The 20093-nt window shown below is 39.9% G+C and overlaps 2 pseudogenes across 1 annotated transcript in view; both read right to left on the bottom strand.

The window, feature by feature from the left end:
- The window catches only part of LOC149119463 (uncharacterized), a 271925-nt pseudogene that overhangs the window by 153561 nt on the left and 98271 nt on the right, over positions 1–20093 (bottom strand). The gene's annotated exons all lie outside the window — the stretch shown is intronic.
- On the bottom strand, positions 17738–18124 carry LOC149119466 (vesicle transport protein GOT1B pseudogene; annotated as a pseudogene).

Below are 20093 nucleotides of genomic sequence, written 5' to 3'. Positions count from 1 at the left end.
TCAGTGGATAGAGATTTATCTTGCTGTCTCTCCCTGTCTTTGTATAACTCTGCCTTTCAAACAAATAAAGAAAATCTTAAAAAATGCACTGTACACTACAGTAATGTATAATCAAAAATTATTTAAATAAAATGTTAAAAATTGGAAGCATCTGTATACACTAACAATGAACTATCTAAAAAAGAAATGAGGAAACATTCCTAGATATAGTATCATTAAAAACAGGAGCCAGTGTCCTCCAGCACTCTTAGGGATTAATAAAACATACAATCTTAATAATCTTAATAAAACATACAATCTTAACAAAAATGTCAAGGTGGTCTTTCTCCTTAGATGTTCTCTTTTTAAATGATTTATCTACTTATTTGAAAGGCAGACTTACAGAAAGAGGGAGAAAGCATACTTTCCATCCACTCATTTATTTCTCAAATGGCCACAACAGCTGGGGCTGGCTTGGTCCTTCCATGTGGGGTATAGGAGCCCAAGCACTGAGGCCATCTTCTCTTGCTTTCCCAGGCACACTGGAAGTAGCTAGATTGGAAGTGGAACAGCCAGAACTCATATTGGATGCCAGTGTCTCAGCAGTAGCTTAACTTGCTGTACCACAATGCAGGCCACTCATTTATTTTATGTGTGGTTTCTTTCTTTCTTTCTTTCTTTCTTTCTTTCTTTCTTTCTTTCTTTCTTTCTTTCTTTCTTTCTTTCTTTCTTTCTTTCTTTCTTTCTTTTTTTTTTTGAAAGATACACTTATTTCTTTGACAGGCCTTATGTTATTAAAATTGATGAAAATTATTTAAAACCAAAGCAATAAGCTACCCTAGAGAGAGAAGTAGAGACAGAAAAAGAGAGAGATCATCCACCCACTGGTTCATCCCCCAGATGGCTGCAACAGCAAGGGCTGGGCCAAGTTAAAGCAAGCAGCTTCATCTGGGTCTCCATATGAGAGCCAGATCCCAAGTACTTGGACCATCTTCTACTGCTTTTACTGCTTTCTCAGGCATATTAGCAAGATCTGGATTAGGAGTGGAAGAATCAGGGTTCAAACTGGTGTATGATATTACAATATGTAATACTGGCATGGCAGGTAGTGGCCTGACCTGCTATCCCACAATGCCAGCTCCCCCCTTGGATTTTCTAATCAGTCCTTACATGACTGACAATTAAGTAGTCAGGTGTTCTGAAAATGCCAGTAATGTAAAACTAACCTTTAAGCCAGATGGAAGGATCTTTACACTGTTTAACTCATTGTTAATACAGTTGTCAAATTACTGGCAGGATGTTCAACTCTGCATCTGTGGCTCACAGTTAAAACACAGAATGGGGGTGGGATTTTGCCTAACAGTACAGAAGCCTGTGTTCTTCACTGGAGTACCTGGGTTCAATTTCTGGATACGGATAAGGCCCATGACTCCAGCTTCCTCCTAATGCAGATCCTAAGAAGCCATGGTGATGGCTCAAGTGGTTAAGCTCATGAAACCCACATGGAAAATATGGATTTAATTTCCAGCTCCCAGTGTTGTCTTGCCCCTAACATGGCAGTTGTGAGCATCTGGGGAGTAATTCTGTGGATGGGAAGTCTCTGTAAGTCTCTCAAACAAACAGAAAAGGAATTAATTCCAGAAAAAGAGAAACATAATCTTAGATGTCAGATCACATAAAGCAGGTTTTTTTTAAGATTTATTCATTCACTTGAAAGGTAGACTTAGAGAGAGAAAGAGAGAGGGAGAAAGAAATCTTCTATTTGCTGGTTCACTCTCCAAATGGCCTTAACAGTCAAAGCTGGGCCAGTCAAATGCCAGGATCCAGGAAATTCTTCTGGTCTCCCATGTGGATGTACGGGCCCATGGACTTGGGACATATTTCAATTCTTTCCCAGGCACATTAGCAGAGAACTGGATTGGCAGCAGAGCAGCTGGGACTCAAACTGGTGCCCCTAAGGGATGCCAGTGTCACAGGCAGTGGCTTTACCTGCCTGCAATGCCAGATCTTATAACCCCATGAGCATCAATCCAATTCTTGGCTGCTCCACTTCTGGTCCTATTCTCTGCTAATGACCTGGGAAAGCAACAGAGGATAGGCCAAGTGGTTGGGCCCCTGCATCCACATGGGGGAACCAGAAGAAGCTCCTGGCCCAGCCCCCAGCCATTGCAGTCATTTGGAGGGTGAACCAGCAAATGGAATGCCTCTCTTTCTCTCTCTAATTCTGCCTTTCAAATATATTAAATAAACCTTAAAATAGTGATAAGAGAGGAGTAGGCATAGCATAATTACTTGAAATGCCCTCATCCCATATTAGAATGCCTGTTTGAGTCCAGGTTCTACTCCCAATTCCAGCTTCCTGCTAATACACACTCTGTGAGAAGCAAGAGATGGCTCAAATACTTTGATCCCTGTCTACTCTAAGATCCAGGCATTGGCCAGGCCCAGCCCAAACTATTGCAGGCATTTGGGGAGTGACCCAGCAGATGGTACATCTCTCTATCTCTCTATGCTCCAAATATGATAAATAATGAAACAGAAATGTGTTTTAAAAATAAAAATAAAGGCAGAATTTTTTAAAAAACAAAAACTGTAGTGGGTGTTTGGTATGTTAAGATGCCCATTTGTGATGATCACAACCTATATTGAAGTTCCTGGATTGAGTTTGGTTACATGGTTTCTGATTCAACTTCCTGTTAATGCACATCCTAGAAGGCACCAGGTAATGGCTCAAATACTTGGGTTATTCCATACAGGTAGGAACCCAGATGGAGTTCCTGTCTCCTGACTTTACTGGCCTAGCCATGACTCTTGGAGTGATATGGGGGGTGAAATAGCATATGGAAGATCTTTCTCTGTCTTTCATATAAACAAAAAATAAGATTTTAGGAAAATAAGAACTAGAACAAAAATAATTATGGGAAATATTAATCCAACTATATCAATAACCTTAAATGTATATTATCTAAATGTATCAAAAAATACAGTAGCAGGTGCCAGCACTGTGGCACAGTGGTTAAGTCAATGCCAACATCCCCTTTGGGCAGTGGTTCAAGTCCAGCTGTTCTACTTCCAATCCAGTTCCCTGCTAATGCACCTGGGAAAGCAGAAAAATATGAAACCAGGTACTTGTGTTTCCTGTACCCACAATGAGAGACTGAGAGGAAGCTCCTGGCTCCTGGTTTCATCCTGGCCCAGCCCTGGCCATTATGGCCATTTGAGGAGTGGACCAGCAGATGAAGATCTCTTTCTCTCTATCTTTGCCTCTCTCTGTGAACTCCACCTTTAAAATAAATAAATCTTAAAAAAAGTAACAAGAAAATTAAAAGTACAACATTATGTTGTTTACAAAAAAATTAAATATAGAGGGAATTTGAGATCACATTGGTCCAAGGAGAATCAATTTCATTGTGTAAGAGGAATATGTTCAAGAGATCTGATGTACAATACAGTGACAATAATTAATAACAACATACTCTATTATGGAAATTAACTAAGAGATTAGAATTTAAGTGTTTTCACCATAAGAAATATAGGTATGTGGGGCTAGCATTTTGGCATAGTGGATTAAGCCACCATCTGCCATACTGACATTCCATGAGGACTGGTTCAGGTCCTAGTTGCTCTGCTTCTGATCTGGTTTCTTGCTAATTCACCTGGGAAGGCAGCGAAGATGACCCAAGTCCCTGAACCCCTGCCACTCATGTGGGAGACCCAGATGGAATTCCAGTTTGCTGGCTTTGGCCTGGTCCAGCCCTGCCCATTTGGCCTTTGGGGAGTTAACCAACAGAAGAAAGATTTCTCTCTCTGCCTCCTCTGCTTCTTTCTCTCTCTGTAACTAAGCCTTTTAAATAAATAATAAACCTTTAAAAATAAGTATGTGATAATATACATATCATAATTAGCTTAATGTATCTGTTCTACAATGTATAAGTATTTCCAAACTTCATTTTATATGCTAAACTTATGTTTGTCAACTTAAGTTATATAAATATGTATTTTAAAAGGTAAGCATAGGTGCTGGCATGGTGGCATCATGATATGGGTGTTAGTTCATGTCCCAGCTATTCCACTTCCAATCCAGCTCTCTGCTAATGGACTAGAAAAAGCAGAGGAGGATGGCCCACGTGCTTAGGCCATGCCACCTGCATAGGAGACCTCAAAGAATTTCCTGTCTTGGGCCTAACCATTCCCAGGCATTGTAGCCATCTGGAGAGTGAATCAGCATGTGGAAAATCTCTCTCTCTCAATCTTTAAAAAAGATATAAGCATAAAGATACAAATTTAAATACATACAGAAATATAGAGCATTATAACACCAGTCCAAACGAACTTGGAATATCTATATCCATTTCAGACAAATTAGGATTTAGATCAGAAAAAATTTGCAAATGTTACATAAGATACATCAGGCAGTTGTCTAAAAAGGAATTACAATGCTTCATAACTATACATGTAACAGAGCATCATACTAATTAATGCAAAAACTTACAGAATTGCAAAGCAAAATATTGACACAACATTGTTAAATGTATAAACACAACAGTACACATAACAAGCAAGTGATTCCTATTATTTAGTGTAATCATTCAGAGATGCTAGTTAACACAAGATGGGAAAATCAATAATTAAGTCCACTCTGTTTTGGCAAATTGTAAAACAAATAAATGCATATATGAAAAGTTATATATTAATCTATCAACACTTCCTACTAAATTTGAACTTATTCACCATGTATGAAACAACAAAATTTTCCCATTATGTACAAAGCTTTACCATGCATTAGTTCTTCAAGAATTAAAAAAAAAACCAAACACTGTCATCAACATCAAATATAAACTTAAAACAAGCCAAATGCCATAAAATACAGAAGCGATGAGAGAATTTGGTGAACCACAGCCTCAAACAGCAGCATGCTGCATGTGAAAAATTTTGGGGGAAGCAGCATTACTTTAGTATCAATAGGTTAACATGAAATTGGACAGTTCACAAAAGGCAGAGGAGCTGGTGTCATGGCATAGCAGGTAAAGCCACCACCTGCAGTGTCAGCATCCCATATGGGCACTGGTTTGAGTCCGGCTGCTCCACTTTCAATCCAGCTCTCTGCTATGGCCTGGGAAAGCAGAAGATGGCCCAAGGTCTTGGCCCCTGCACCTGTGTGGGAGACCCAGAAGAAGCTCTTGGATCCTGGCTTTGGACTGGCTCAGCTCCAGCCATTGCAGCCAACTGGGGAATGAACCAGTGAATGGAAGACCTCTCTCTCTCTCTCTCTCTCTCTGCCTCTCCTCTCTCTGTGTAACTCTGACCTTCAAATAAATAAATAAAAATATTTTAAAAAAAGGTAGAAACTGACAATAAGCTACAAAGAACATCCCAAAGAATCAAGATTTGATCATCTCCGGGGGGAGAAATAGAAAAGATCAGGAAGACACCTAAACTGACCAAGGCCCATTTATCCTGGGGACAACACTATGGATGTTTATATGTTCTTGAAACTTGGCAGAAAAGAAAGATCCCAAGCATTCTCTTTCCCTGGGGCTGGCGCTGTGACATAGTAGGTAAAACCCCTTACTGCAGTACTAGTGTCCCATATGGGCACTCCATTTCCAATCCAGCTCTCTAATTCACCTGGAAATCAGCATAAGATGGCCCAAATGCTTGAGTCCCTGCTCCCATGTGGGATGGCCAGAAGCTTCTGGCTCCTGGCTATGGACTGACACAGCATTAGCCTTTCCAGCCATTGGGGTATGAGCCAAGTAGATGGGAGATTTCTCTATCTCTGCCTCTCTCTCTGTAACTTTGCATTTCAAATAAATAAATACATACATACATAAAAAAATCTTTAAAAAATTCTCTTTCCCTTTTCATGCCTTATTGAATAAACTCAGGTTCCATGCAAGAACATAAAAATCTAACACTCAAATGACAGTACATAATTCCTAAATAATTGGGCAAAGTATAATTAGATTGCAGCAAGCTTCTACAAAGCACATAAAGGAGAATAGCTCTGGGAAGCAGCCTGCTTAACCCACAGTTCACAAAGGAACCCAAATGCAGAAGCTTAAAAAGGTTTCCAAGCCTTGACAATCACTCTGACTGTGGAGATGTGATGCTAGCTGGAGAATGAATGAAACATTAACAACCAGAAAATGTAACTCTGGAGGCTGCACACTTTCAGTAATGCGGAATCATCCAAAACTAGAGTAGCAGCTCAACACACTCATCCAAAATGAGTTTAAGGTTCTGACCCAGGGTGTCTTTGACATTAGTTTTAACATCAAACATGAGATGTTTGTTGAATACTAACCAATTCTCCAATACCTATTAATTGCCAAACAATTCAGTTGTACCACCATCTAGAGTCAGCAGAGGCCTCAAAGGCTAAGTGCTCAGTGCCACAACAGTCCTCCCGCAGATGCCAGTGGAAAAGCCAGTGTTTGCTTTTTCTGATTACTGGTCTCCATTGTGATGTTATCTAGGGATCCTGCCCAGTCACCTCATTAGCATAAACTTAGCTACTATCTTAAAAGTATGTGTCATGCAGAATCAAAACCACCCCCTTCAGATCAAAGCACAGCTCCACCTGCTGTTGTGGTCATCTGAGGGGTGAATTAGTGGATGGAAGACCTCTCTCTCTCTATTTCTCTGCCATTCCTTCTCTTTTTGTGTAACTCTGACTTTCAAATAAGTAAATACATTTTTTTTAAAAAAAGCCACCCCTATCACTCAGGAAATTTCCAGTGTCTCTGGATCTGGATCTCTGTGCCAGAAAGTTAAGGCAAGTCCAAACAAATATTTTATTATACCAGGAACTGAAATAAACTCTTTAAATTCACAAATTTTTCTCATCCAACAGAATCTGATCTTCCTATTCTCCATTTACACAAACCATGCTCTGATAAGATCAACTCTGTAAATGTAAAATCAAACTGCTGTGCATCCAAAGCACATTGCTTTCTAGGTTTTACATCACTTAGCTATGATGGTTTTCTTCTGCTTTTGTCAGTTTTATTTTTTCCCTTCACAAAGCTGAGAGAATACAGAGTGCATGAATTACTACTATCTTGTCTCTTGAATATGAGCCTTTAAATTAGCTGACAGTGTCTCTGAGGAATAGGAACCACAGTAAGGAGGAAAAAGTTTTACTTTCCCAAGGTGTAAGCTATCTAGGTGGAGGGTATACAGCAGAGGTCCCAGTCTCAGGGACCCAGCTACTCCCATGACAAGTTCTTCCTCCTGCTGTTCTCCAAGTAGACTGACACAGAAGCTGCTATGCATACCACACTCCTAGGGGCTTTGGTTACTGGGGGCATCTCGGGTCATTACCAACAGATGGTTTTAAAACCCAGACAATGGCAGAGTAGAGGGTTTATTGAGAAGGCATTGCTTTAAATTTTCCGAGGAAAGCCTCAACTCTATGTCATGCTGATAAGACATCAGCACATAGACAGAGAAATGGAGAGGTGCCCAGATTTTTTTTTTAATTTATTTATTTTAATTTGAATTGCAGAGAAAGACAGATTTTCCATCTACTGGTTCACTCCTCCAAATGCCTGAAAAGGCCAGACTAGACCAGAGTGAAGACAGGGAACCAAAACCAAATCTACAGTTTGCCTGTGAGCAGCAAAGATCCAAGGACTTGAGACATCATCACCTACAGTTAGAGAATGAATTAGCAGGAAACTGGATTTGAACCATGGGAAGACCTCAGACACTCTGATATGGGATGTGGCTATCCCAAGCAGCCTCTTAATCAAACATCTGCTCAAATGTCCACTCAAGGACTTCATATATATACACATATCTATATATATACACACACACATATATATATAATGTACACATTATATATACACATTATACATTATACATATTATACATAATATAATGTATGTGTATAATATACACATTATACACATTATATATATGCGTGTGTATATATATATATATATTACACATTATATATATGCGTGTGTATATATATATATATATTACACTGGAGTTTCTACTTTCTCTCCTAGTAAATACAAACAGAAAATAAACCTTTCAAAGACTTATTGATCATTCTATAGAAAAAATCAATTAAAATACAGAAGCTTAAGCTTAATTAAATATATCAAGGGGAAAATATTTTGTAGTGTTGAAATTTCAGTAAGGAACTTGGCATTTGGCAAGGTGGGGAAGAGAGATGAACATTTAGGGATTTACTGCCAGGCTTTACAGTATGGCTTAACATGTTTATCCCATCTGAAACCCACAGAAAAATAAATGCAATTATGAGCTATCAATGAGTGGTACCAGGTGGGACTTTATAAAAAGTGTTTAATGGGTTTTCAACAGGGTGTCTGCTATAGAAGCCTTTTTACATTGGCCTCTCCCCTACTGGCCACATGGTCTCTGAGCCACCTCAGGGCTCTGTCAATAAGAAGGCCATCATCAGATGCTGCCCCTCCAAATTAGACCAAAACCGTAAGACAAATAAAACTGTTTTCTGTAACTTGCACAGTCTGTGATACTGTGTTACTAGCAACAGAAAGCGTGCCCAGATCCCTAGAAGAGCTATGCCGGGAGGACCAGGTTGTAGGCTTGAGATCCTGATTCCCCCAACTCTGTCCCTCAGAAAGAAGGGACAGAGGATCCCAGAGGTCATGGTTTCTCCTCACAGGAACACAACACATGCATTCTGAATTCTCCCTGAGGACAGTTCCGTCCTCCCCACACAAATTGAGGGGACCCCAAGCAGCATGGAAGGAGCTCTAGGTCTGAGCTGAAGTTTCTGAGTGCCGAGTGAGACAAAATGGCCAGTGTCCAGGCTGTAGGCTGAGCTCACAGCCTGCAGGCCAAGTAGAATGACCCCACACACTCACCCTGCCCGGCTTCCAAGGCCTCCCCCTGCACTTCGGAGGACTGCAGTTGTGCGAGATGTTCACAGAACGACAAGCCTCACCCACCTGGGGCCTTTCTCAGCAGCAGAGTTGGAAAGCCCAGTATAACCGAGCCAGCAAAAAAGATCACCATGGTTATGCAGTGTTGTCCCGGTGCGCTGAATAGACAGGTCTCACAGCCAGTAAGCGCACATGACATCAGAGGAGATGCAACCAATCAGAATCGCTCTTGGCATGGGGGCAGTCACTGGGGTCATGCAGAGTGAGGACAGTGAGGGATGAAGCCTGGACTAGAGTTTGAAGCCATCTCACCCTCCTATGGCCTTACTCTGCAGACAGCAGGGGGCTGGGTCACCTCCCTGGTGACCCCACGCACGGGGGTCATGTAAACTGCAACAACAAAGTGCTCATGAGTTGCAACTTCAGGACTTCAGTGTCTCTAACCTTTCTGACCTATTGGATCTTTCTGTCTATTGGACCCAGGGCCTTTCTTTGTCTTCATAGTCTTGTTTTATTCTGCCCTTAGGTCACTTGAATATATATTAAGAATATTTAAAGATATTACATTTGTTTCATTTCCCTTAAGAATTTCTTTCCTGGTCTGTATTTGGTCACTTACAATTGCTTCCTGTTTGTTTCTTGCTGGCACATAATGACCCACTTGATTGCATATATTGCTTGCTAATCCAGAATTTTGCTTAATTCACTTATCAGTTTGGATTTATGTTTGGACTATTTTGGATTATCTTTGTAGATAATAGTGTCATCTTCATATATTGACAATTTAGCTTCTTAAAAATTTTTCGTTATATCTAACATTTTCTTTATGTTTTATTTTCCTGACCACATCTCCACTACATTTGTTGAGGAGAGACTGTGAGAGGAGCTCTAGCCCATAGAAAAGGTTTCAATGTTCTTTGTTTATTGTGCTGTTAGTTTTTTGTTTTAAAGAAGATTTTATTTATTTATCTTACAGGTAGAGTTAGAGAGAGAGAGAGAGAAAGGCTTTCCTTCCACTGGTTCATTCCCCAGGTGGCTGCAATGGCCGGAACTGTACTGATCTGAAGCCAGGAGCCAAGTGCTTCTTCCTGGTCTCCCATGCAGGTGCAGGGGAAAGCAATTGGGCCATCTTCTACTGCTTTTCTAGGCCACCGCAGAGAGCTGGATTGGAAGAGGAGTAGCCAGGACTAGAACTGGTGCCCATATGGGATGCTGGCACCACAGAGGATTAACCTACTGTGCCACGGAGCCAGCCCCAAGACAGTATTTTTCTAAAGATTTATTTATTTATTTGAAAGGCAGTGTTACAAAGAGAAAGAGGCAGATGCAGAGAGAGAGAAGAAGAGAGAGAGAGAAAGACAGAGAGAGAGAGGTCTTCCATCAGCTTGTTCACTCCCCAAATGGCAGTAACAGCCAGAGCTGTGCTGATCTGATCTGAAACCAGGAGCCAGGAGCTTCCTCCAGGTCTCCCATGTGGGTGCAGGGGCCCAAGCACTTCAGCCATCTTCTACTGTTTTCCCAGGACATAGCAGAGATCTAGATCAGAAGTAGAGTAGCCAGGACTTGAACCGGCACCCATATGGGATCCTGACACTACAGGCAGTGGCTTTACCTGCTATGCCACAGTCTACCCTCTGTTTCTTTCTATGTTTCTTATTTTAATTATAAGAATGAACCCAAAATGATTGATTTTGCCTTTGATTCCAACATATTCACCGAAGCATATAAATTTTTTCCAAGAACTGATTTAAATGGAATCCCAGGTACTCCTACCTTTGCTTCTACATCCTATACCTGCAGACCCCATCTGCCTCCCAATGGCCCCAACCCCATGTGCCTGTAACTATGCCAGACTCTGTGTGTCTCTAATCATGATCCTGAAACCAGTATATTCTCTGAAGTATACCATTTTATGTGACTGTGAACCCTGTCAGTCCTTTAGCTTTTGTCATTGAAGAATCTTTGTCTCCAGCCCAGCTCTTAGAAGACTCTGTCAATTGTGCCTGCAGCATGTGCTGGCTGAATGAGTCTGCCACTTACAAAAATGACTGCTTCCCTTGTCCATATAGCCCACTTCAGGACTTCAGTGTCTCTAACCTTTCTGACCTACAGGGTGACTTTGTTTCTGTCCTGCAGTCTCTCCATTCCCTGTGTCTCAGCTCATATGAGCATTTGGTGACATCTGTTCTTTGTCTGAGAGGGCATGCATTCCTTCAGGTGGCTCTGTGCCATTTATCTGTGTCCACTTTATGTTTCTTCCTTTTCTATTGGTCCCCATGCCAAGCGGCTGCACATTAAGGATCTTCTGCCTCACAAGTCTTTACCTAGTGTGACAATTTGATTATCTGTTAACCTACTGAAAGAATCTTTATGTCTTAAAAGTTAGGTCATGGTAAATATGGTTATATGTGGGCATAAGTTTGTTTTCATGAGAATTGGATAAATAAATAGGGACATGGTTGCTGCATGGTATGTTGATACTATTGTAGCCTTTATGAGAGCATGTCAAGATATCTTGTAAAGCACCACTATATATTCCCACCTGCCATGAATAAGACTTTCTGGTGTTTTGTATACTTGTAAACCATAGTCATTGTCATTGATGTTTTATATTGTTAACAACCTTATAGGTGTGTACTTCCTCTGTTTTATTGATATGTGAATTTGCATTCACTTAATGTATAGTTAATGCTTTCTCATTATAATTCCCTAATTGTCAGCATATTTTATTTGTTTCTTTTATTCAGATTTTACTAAAGTTTTATCTTTCACAATAAGAGCAAATTTCAGGTGATTTAGAACATTTGTTAAGTTGGGTTCCCAAATCACTTTTTATTGTTTCCATATAGAACTTGATAACTTCAAATTTCCATGCCTCTGTGTAATTTGATAATCCATTTTTAATTTATCAAGTGTAAGTTTATGGATAAAACTACTAACACTTTGAGTGGATCTTCACTGACAAATGAATCATGAATCTTCACAGACTCATTTTTCATGGAGAAATATGGTATTGTAGCATTTCACTGGAGTTCTATAAACTGTTAATGTGAGAAGAGAACACAAAACTGCAGTGACATGTAAATAAATACTCAGGGATCACCTCACTCAGTAGCTGTAGTAGACTCATATCTATGCTATAACCTCACACTGAGGGCCACACAACCTCATGAAAAGCAAAATTACAAGTTACTGTATATTATATACAATCTTTCAAAATTCAGCTAAATTCTTGTACTAAATCTGCCATGTCAAGAGTTTTCTATACCAGATTATATCCATCCTTGAGATTGTACCTCAGAACAGTTTTTCCCCATTTTGATTAGCATTGGGTTTATTCACATAGGATGTATTCCTGTGTGCCCTTTTACCCTGTAATGTGCACAACAGACATTTCAATACTTTCAAAGTTTCCCAATGCTAGCATAGCAGATTACATAGCAATTGCTCTCTTCTCCCTCTTTCAGTGGAAGGACTTTCAGCTGCTAGTCTCCTGTGAAGAAGACTTTCAGAGATTTATATAAAGCATTTTTGAATGATGCAACAAAATTTCAGCCCTTTCATTCCAAGAGGGTAGAGCTGATTTCTGTGATCTCCTCTAGCAATTTGCTCTTTGCAGCACTCCCTCTCTGTCACCAGGTCTTTGATAGTCTTCTGAAATAGACTTTTAAATCTCTTTTTTTAAAAAAGGATTTATTTATTTATTTGAAAGTCAGAGTTACACACAGAGAGATAAGGAGAGGAAGAGAGAGAGAGAAAGAGAGAGAGAGTGAGTTAGAGAGAGAAAGGTCTTCCATCTGCTGATTCACTCCCTAATTGGCCACAACAGCTGGAGCTGCATGGATCTGAAGCAGGGAGCCAGGAACTTCTTCCAGGTCTCCCACACAGGTGCAGGGGCCCAAAGACTTGGGCCATCTTCTACTGCTTTCCCAGGCCACATCAGAGAGCTGGTTCAGAAATGGGCAGATGGATTTGAACCAGCACCCATATGGGATGCTGGCATTGCAAGCATCAGCTTTGCCTGCTAAACCACAGTGCCCGCCCTGGCTTTTTAATCTTTTAGTTCAAGCTCTTTATTTCCTTATGTAATTGTCCCAAGCCATGCTGATCTTCCTGGTTCTTTCTTCACCATCTCACTGATCATCAGCAGTCTCTTTGTACTGAAACTCTTCCCTTTTCAATAGACATGTCCTCCTATGCTCTATCGCTACAATTAATCTACCTGTCAATTGTTGTTCTGAGCTTTGGATCATTTATAAATTTGGTAATACATGGATTATATCAAAACAGAGTAACTTTTCTTTGAGGTTATAAGTTATACACAATTTTTTACATTTGTAGTATTCAAACTACAGTCAGTATTAAATGTGACTTGATAAATAAATTTTGACTGCCTCTTATGATATGCAGTCTGTATTTTGCGCTATTATTAAGAGTCACATTTAGAAATTAACCCTAAAATATGTTGAATTTCAAGTATTTTATTTGTGTTCAAGGGTCAGAGCTGTTTAATTTCTTGGAATTTATTATCATAGAACAAAAAGGCTTCCTTATGATACCACAATATTTCAAAATGAAGAATTTTTAAGAATGTTATTTATTTATTTGAGAGGTAGAGTTACAGATAGAGATAGGAAGACACAGGGATAAAGGTTTTCCATCCATTGGTTCATTCCTCAAACAGCCACTATGGCTGGAGCTGGGCTGATCTGAAGCCAGGAGCCAGGAGTTTTTTGGGGGTTTCCCATACAAGTGCAGAGGCCCAAGTACTTGGGCCACTTTCCACTGCTTTTCTTTGCCATAGCAAAGAGCTGGATCAAAAGAGGGGCAGGACATGAACCTGTACCAATATAGGATACCAGCACCACAGGCAGAGATTTAGTTTACTGCAACACATCAATGGACTCCATAGGCAGAATTTTAAACCCCTGAGTCTCATAGAAAAAAATGATAGCAATTTGAAAAAGAAACAATTTTCAAGTTTCTTTGGAAAAAAAATTGACTTCATATAACATGAGACTTTGGAAAAGGTAATCTGCAGATGGACATGAGAGTGAAAAGATTATTTTTAAAAATAGCATTATGCTTAAGATTGAAATGTGTTATGATTAACATTTACTTCTTTAGCAATTATTTTACAATGGACTTATAGCATGTGATAAAAATCAGTCTCAACAGAATATTCTCTGGGACATTTGCTGAAGATTTTTTTTTATAAAAAAAAGCTAGTATTCTAGGAGTGCTAGGTGGTATTCTGCTAGAGAAGATTTATCAGAGGGGATCTTAACTAATAGGAGATTGCTGTCAAATGTGCATTTCCAGAACTGTACCAGGCTGAAGCCAGAAGTGAAGAATGCAATCCATGTCTCACACTTAGGCATAAGACTTACTTGAGACATTTCCACTGCCTCCCAGGGTCTGCAAGTATGAATAAGCCTTGTTCAAAGTAGAGACAAATGAGACTGTCCATTTCTTCTGTCTTCATGAGATGCTTAGAGGACAATCTATAAGAAAGCTGGAGGGCCAGTACTGCAGCTCACTAGGCTAATTCTCTGCCTTGCAGCACTGGCAGACCAGGTTCTAGTCCTGGTCAGGGCACCGGATTCTGTCCCGGTTGCCCCTCTTCCAGGCCAGCTCTCTGCTGTGGCCAGGGAGTACAGTGAAGGATACCCCAAGTGCTTGGGCCCTGCACCCCATGGGAAACCAGGATAAGTACCTGGCTCCTGCCATCGGATCAGCGTGGTGCGCCGGCCGCAGCACACCAGCTGCGGTGGCCATTGGAGGGTGAACCAATGGCAAAGGAAGACCTTTCTCTCTCTCTCTCTCTCTCTCTCTCTCTCTCTTTCTCTCTCTCTCTCTCTCTCACTGTCCACTCTGCCTGTAAAAAAAAAAAAAGCTGGATATCAGTGCTCAAGAGTGGCTCCAGTTCGCTGCATCTATTCACTTATTTCTAATATGTATATTTGATGTGAAAGTGACCAATCCAGCTCTCTGCTATGGCCTGGGATAGCAGAACATGACCTAAGTCCTTGGGCCCCTGCACCCACAAGGGAGACCAGGAAGAAGCACCTGGATCCTGGCTTCAGATTGGCACAGCTCCAGCCATTGTGGCCATTTGGGAGTGAAGCAACGGAAGGAAGACCTTTCTCTCTGACTCTCCCTCTCACTGTCTGTAACTCTACCTTTCAAATAAATAAATAAAATCTTTAAAAGAAAGTGACTTTTCACATTTTTATCAACTGTTTAAATTGAAGAGTTTATTTTCTTATTGTTGATTAAGTTTTTGATAAATTTTAAATACAATTCCTCTACTGTTTCCTCACATGGCACTTGTCTTCCACTATTTGAACTGTATCTTTTCAAATATTCATTCATTCATTTATTCATTCATTCATTTGAAAGGGATAGCAACACATATGGAGAGAAAGTGAGAGTGAGAGCACAAGAGAGAGAGAGAAAAGAGGAAAGAGGAGAGATAGGGAAATATCTTCCATCTGCTGGTTCACTGCCCAAATGCCCAAAATAACTAGGTCTGGGCCAAGCATAAGCCAGGAGCCAGGAACTTTATTCTGGTCTCCTATGTGGTTAGTAGCAACCCAACGATTTGGGGCAATTTCTGCTGACTTCTCAGGCACATTTCAAGGAGGCTAAATGGTGATCATTGAGACTATAAATGTTGGCTTTTATTTCTGAGGCAGGCATTCTGAGTATGCACTGTCATGATGTCTGCAACTCTGAAGTGGTTCACAGAAAATGCACACATAAATAGATGAAGCAAAACCCACAAAACTGCAGCAAGTGTTGAACTTAGTGAAAGTGCATGGGTGCTCATTGTGTTTTCCTTACTTTAAAAAAAATTAGGGTGTACAAACTTCATACATTTCATATATACAAATTTGGGAGCACAGTGATTCCCTTCACCCTATCCTCCCTCCTGCCCATACTCCAACCTTTCTTCCTCCCTCTACTATTTCTATTCTTATTTTTTGTTGAAAAGGTATCTCTGTTACAGTGCAACATTTTATAAGAAATACATGTCTACAAAGAAGTGAAACAATATAGATGTGCTTTACATCAACAGATACTCTTCTTACTCTGAAAATAATTGACCCACTGTAAATGATATGAATCAGTCAAAAATATGTTTAACAGAGTCCTACAGGGCACCTATATAAGACAACACTCAATGTATATATATTTGACACTGCCCAAGTGAGGATATTAATTTTTGAAGAACATTAGACACAACTTGAGGTCTTTTATTCCATGAACGATTGAGGTAGGAGTCTCCATATATCGCCATTTTCACAGATACATCTTAGGTCAAATGTAAGTTCCCAAAAAGACAGAAATCTCCAAAACTGAACCATCAGACTATGTACCAAGTCTTTCTTTCTTTAGATGAACAAGGTTAGGAATTCTACGTGCATCAAAAGATTTACTAAAGATAATAATACAAGTTGTAATATAGTTTGTAGACATGTTTGTAAATAATACCACAAATTTCAATTAGGATTTTATGTGTTAAAAAGCTTTGAAAGTGTTTAAAAATAAATAGCACAAACATTCATGATAAAACAAATAGTACTGTGCCTGTTGAAATGTGTTTCCACATCTATTATAAAAGAAACAACTGCTGTTTCTTGCTGTCAATCAGCAACTTCTCACCTTTTTTTTTAGTGTCATATTTTTAGGTAACCATGGCCAGTTTAATTCTAATAAAATAACCTTAGGATGTGAACTTAAAATATTTTTTCCATTTCCTTAACCCAAAGAATGATCATATGAAGCATACATCATATATAGTCATTTTTGTACATTATGAAAAAGGTGAAAATAAATGAAGATTCAGATTAAATGAACTGCTTTTAATAAGTTATAAGTTTAACATTTTAATATGTTATATGTCTTAAAATAAACATTATTAAAAGTAAATTTTAATTAATTAAAAACAAAATAGTAAAGCCACTGCTAAAATTAAAAAAAATAAAAGAATGAAGAAAAACCACATCATGATGTAGAAAAATCTACTTGGTTTGCATCATTTGGTATCATTAAGTAGAATATTTAATGAGACAAGTTTCATAACAGACCTCTTCATGGTCAAAAATGCTTTCTATTAAATATTAACATGTAATGAAGGATACAGAAACTCAGGAGGTCAGACTCCAAAGAAGCATCCACACTTCCAAAGTGTGTGGTTGACCAGAAAAGTGTTTAGTCAGCTGTAATTTAGGAAGCAAGGGAACTAATAGACCTCTGCCTATTCCAGAAAAAAAGACTATTACAAAGTTCAGATTTACATCTGGCTGTAAAAAACTAAGATTCAGAAAGACCATAAAAGTTTTATTTTAACCACATATTTACAAAAAAAAGCAATTCATACATGAAAACTGGGTTTCCCTTGGTTTTAATACATCAAAAGGACATAATCTAATCTAACTCATGCAACACTTTCAAAGGTACACTGCATTGGAAATATATTTGCCATTGTAGTGGACATTTCTACAAACCAAATGCCTATGGGTGCTTCTGAACTTGCAAAAAAAAAAAAAAATCAGGTACCACAGTTCTCAAAGATGGCTGTGTTTCATACTTGGTGGAAACAATGAAGACAGCCTTCAGGAGTCTCAATACCCATTGCAACATGATTTCCTCTCCCTCAGTTTGCTTACTGACTTCCGGTCACTTGATTAGAAGGCCTGTTTTTTCATTGCTCCTTTGCTAACTGCTGCTGGTACTTTGTAGGCTATACATTTTAAACTTCTGTAAAGAACAGTAAAAGCTACTTCATGAAATTTAATTTTGTGCTGAATATTCTTCAAAGAATTTTATAAATAATATTTTAAATGATTCTTCAAATTCACTTTTTGTTATATCATATTGTTGCTTTCTCCAACTTTGTTCACAAATTATCTAGTTCCAGGTAAATTTCAGAGGTATCCAAGCACTGTCACTCTTCTAATAAAGCCAACCACCACAGGAAAAGCCCCTGAACAAGAGAAAGAATCCATAAGTTTTGAAAAACACACCTACCAAAGGTCAACCCAGGAAAAATCCAGTGGCTTTCATTTTATGTGTTTGAAAGAAGAATCTGAATGTTCTTTCTAAAACAATTACAAAAGCCAAGCCAGCCACAAACAAAACATTTCAATAGGAAGTAACACTTTGTCAAAAAAGAACCATTCCAAAGAATAGGAAAAACACTCCAAATCCTGTAATCCCATTCCAATTTTCTGGGTGTCTGTTAAGGAGATCATGGCTGTGGTGGTAAGGGCAGCAGTGGCAGCAGCTCGGAATGCCAATGGTGGGAAGCTGAGTCAGGAGAAATGAACCCATTTTTATTTGTAATCTCAGATTCAAATGGGCACTCAACACTGGTGAGTATTACACTATACTTCCCAAGGACATTGGTTTCTCCACTATCCATGTTACTTTTCCAAACCCTTTTCCTCCTCAAATTTGTATCACCCCTGACTGTCCCTTACTGTCTACTGATGACCTGGCTCATACTTCATTGAGCAAGTATAATGAATGAGTTGGGAACTCTAATATTCCTACCATGCAAGACACCTTCCCCACATATAAATTCTACCTTCTCTCTCCTCTTTCAACAGATGATGTGTTCCTGATTCTATAGGCTTCTCACTTGGGTTTTGGATGACACCCTCAACTACTTCTGCACAAAATTCCCCTCTCTATTAAGTATTTATGCAGAAAAGAAGGAAGGAAAGAAGGAAAAAAGGAAGGGAAGGAGGAAAAAGGAGAGGGGGAGGAGGGAGGGAAGAGAAAAAGCTGTTTCCTTGATCACACCTCCTTTAGAGTTACAACTTCAATTCTCTCCTTTCTTTCCCTAAAGTGCTTTCTACAGTCATTCATTCCCTCACTTTTTATCCTCTCATCTCATCAGTCTGCTCTAACTGGACTTTATCCTCATCATTTCATAGAAGCTGTGCTAAGCAATATCGCCAAAAACTTCAATCTTGTCTAAGTCAATGTCACTTCCCTGCCTTTATCTTAAACTCGCAACAGCATTCAGCTGTTTTGCTACTTTCTTCTCCTTGGACCATTTTCTTTCTTTTTCTTTTTTTTAAGATTTTTTTTATTTACCTGAAAGGCAGAGTTACAGAGAGGCAGAGGCAGAGGCAGAGGCAGTGGCAGAGAGAGAGAGAGAGAGAGACAGAGAGACAGAGAGACAGAGAGACAGAGAGACAGAGACAGAGAGAATCTTCCATCCACTGATTTACTTCCCAAATGGCCACAACACCCAGAGCTATGCAAATCTGAAGCCAGGAGCCAGGAGCTTCTTCTGGGTCTCACACATGGGTGCAGGGGACCAAGGAGCTGGGCCACCTTCTACTGCTTTCCCAGGACATGACAGGGAGCTTGATTGAAAGAAGAGCAGCTGGGACTAGAAGTGATGCCCATATGGGGTGCTGGAACTGCTGGAGGTGGCTTTAGCCAATATCCCATGGCTCCAGCCCTGAAACATTTTCATTCTCTTATTGTACTACATTATCTCAGCATTCCCCTCCTCATTCTCCTCTTCCTTATTATTTTTTGTTATTCTTCTTGCTTAACTAATTGTGTATGCACAGTTAGTTCACAACATTAGATACAACTTTTTAAAAAAGATTTATTTATTTGAAAAGTAATGTTACACATAGAGAGAGGGACAGACAGAAAGGTCTTCTAGCCACCGGTTCACTCCCAAATGGCTGCAAGGCCTGGAGCTGTGCCCATCTGAAACCAGGAGCCAGGATCTTCTTCTGGGCCTCCCATGCGGGTGCAGGGGCTGAAGGATTTGGGCCATCTTCTACAGCTTCCCCAGGCTGTAGCAGAGTGCTGGATTGGAAGCGGAGCAACCGGGACTTGAACCAGTTCCCATATGGGATGTCAGCACTGCAAGCAGCGGCTTTACTCGCTAGGACACAGTGATGCCCCACTTACCAATCATTTTAAGGCTGCAGGAGTAGGGAGGGGGTGGTGGTTTCTGAAAAATTCACAAATGCAGCTCATTCAAGTAAAGTGCTCCCACCCCACCGCACCACTATATACGTTGTTTTTGTTAATTAAAGGTTCTGGTGAGTTCTAAGTTGGCCAGCAGTGACTCAGGAGGCGAGCTTGTCTCTTTGCACTGCTAGACTCCAAAGACCTCAGTACGCCCAAGTTCGGAGCTCACTGCGCCTCACTCACCCTTCCTCGCCACCAGGACGCCAGCTCCCAGTG

The sequence above is a fragment of the Oryctolagus cuniculus genome, chromosome Y (genome assembly GCF_051225735.1).
Source record: "Oryctolagus cuniculus isolate XC-2025 breed Fujian yellow rabbit chromosome Y, ASM5122573v1, whole genome shotgun sequence".
In the NCBI taxonomy this organism is placed as follows: domain Eukaryota; kingdom Metazoa; phylum Chordata; class Mammalia; order Lagomorpha; family Leporidae; genus Oryctolagus; species Oryctolagus cuniculus.
This window is presented reverse-complemented; position numbering and strand designations above follow the sequence as displayed.